Below are 2,306 nucleotides of genomic sequence, written 5' to 3'. Positions count from 1 at the left end.
AAAATTAAAAATTGAGTCAAATCAAATCAGTTTTATTTATATACGACTAAATTAGTTAATCTGAAAGAACACTTAACTTTAAGAAGTTGTCGTCGAATGCAGAGAAAACTTCGTTAATAGGAAGTTTTATCACTTTATCACCTGGATTAGATCAAAGCGTATTCATGTCAGGATGCTTCAGCCCAGATTGAATATGTCGATGTTTCATCTGAATGTTTGGATTCTCTGACGATGCACAGCGAGCTGATTGTTGCCCAGAATGACGCTCCGTTCGTCCTGCCCCAGCGCTGCCCTCCATGGTAAATGACTGCAGGTTTGTATTTATTGCAGCTCATCGAGCTGTTTGTGTGCAGACTGACATGTTGAGCCTCACTTCAGCCGCTGCCATGGAAATTATATTGAACAGATCAACAGGAATCGCTGGCCTGAGTAGCAGCGAATCAACAGAACCTCCTCCAGAAACGACTTTGATCTGAACCTCATCGCTTGACGCTCATCTGCTGACTTTAATCTTAAGTAGCAGGTGGGAAAATTATTCAGATTTCATGTTTAGATCAAATTAAACTAATAGCAGTTTGAAGTCAGACTTCTAACTAAGTCTTTCCGCCTTTTTTATGTTTTCTTTCGTGGATTTTTAGGCCAAAAGCTCAGATTCAGAGTAGGTCTAATCTTTAAAATGTCTCTGAGAATGCAATCAGGTTGAAATTAAAATATTTTTAACATCTTTCAGTTTCTAAAGTACATGGGCTGTGCAGCCTCAGGATTATTGAACAGGATTTGCACAATATTCCTGTGAAATTTAACAACAAATTATTCTCAAAGGAAAAGCTACGTAAAACGCTGTTGGCTTGTGTTTTTAAAGCGTCCAATCCAGGAGCCCCATTCATTTTCCTCATCACTGATTGGCTAAACACTTAAGAGCTGGGAAGATGTTCGCTGCTGTCGTAGCACCAAAACTCCTTCTGCTGCCCATTATGTAACATATTAAGATATTTTAGAGTGTTAGCCGTTAACCAGTTATATGCATTTCAGATGGAGACTAAAGTATTCAGTTAACCAGGGAGTCCCTTGTAGTTGGGACACAAAATGACAGAAATTATTAAATTTGTGTATTTTCTGTCTCCAACTCTTGTGAGAAATTAAAACTCCTTTACAGAAATTCTCAAAGTTTTTGGAAAGGCATGAAAAATATGTTCCAACTTTAAGTTTCCTCTAATGAATTTCACATTCTGCTTGCATCCCAACTCGGTACATGATCTGCCGGTTTTGTAAAATACACTGCTCAAAAAAATAAAGGGAACACTCAAATAACACATCCTAGATCTGAATGAATGAAATATTCTCATTGAATACTTTGTTCTGTACAAAGTTGAATGTGCTGACAACAAAATCACACAAAAATCATCAATGGAAATCAAATTTATAACCCAACGGAGGCCTGGATTTGGAGCCACACACAAAATTAAAGTGAAATGTTCCCTTTACTTTTTTGAGCAGTATATATGAATCCAATGTTTTACTCAAAGGTTTCTACCAGCTACGTAAAACGCTGACGTAAAAAACCAACAGTTTTTATCAGAAGGATAAAAACTGTTGGTATTTCCCAGCTTGATTTTTTATCCATTGCCTGTCCATCCTTTTGATTCTTACATTGACCCATCTGTGCATACGAATGTTTGTCCATCAACCTCTCTGTGTGTCCGTCCTGCTTCCGGCTGTCCATCTTTGTCCATCCATCTGTCCAACCCTTGGCTGCGTCCTGCCGTTTGTCCATCATCTTGTTGGTCAGGGGGATTTTTGCTGGTTATCCTTTAAAGTGCAATCTCTGTTGAAAAATGTGCTGGAATGAATTTTTCTTTTTTCACTTTATAAAATGAGTCAAGCGTCGATGTAGGTCTTTAGAGTCCAAAAAAAAAAAAAAAGGTAAGAGATTTGATCCTTCCTGACGCCAAAATCTAGAAGTTTTTTTTTTTCAGTGACTCAAATGTTTTACAGTGGTCATAAAACAAATTAATATCAATTCAGGTAGAAAAGTATGATATGAAAACCTGATAAAAGGACAAATTAATGTGCTCATAGAAACTCTAATCGGTTAACTTTGAGTTTTACAAAAAAAATAATCTGGAGATAAGAGAGCAAACTCAGCCTTTTTGCTTTACTAGCAACAAACTTTATGAAAGAGGAGTTTGATCACATCATACAGACAAGTTGAAGCAGAAGAGTTTCTGTCCTTGGGGGTCATCTGCAGGGTCACAGACAATTTTAGTGGAAACATGGTTTACTCATGTAGCACTATTTAAAGTGTA

The sequence above is a fragment of the Poecilia latipinna genome, unplaced genomic scaffold (genome assembly GCF_001443285.1).
Source record: "Poecilia latipinna isolate Pla-1442-1.1 unplaced genomic scaffold, P_latipinna-1.0 Scaffold651, whole genome shotgun sequence".
NCBI classification, from domain to species: Eukaryota; Metazoa; Chordata; class Actinopteri; order Cyprinodontiformes; family Poeciliidae; genus Poecilia; species Poecilia latipinna.
The sequence above is the reverse complement of the archived record's forward strand: the minus strand, read 5'-3'. Positions refer to the sequence as shown.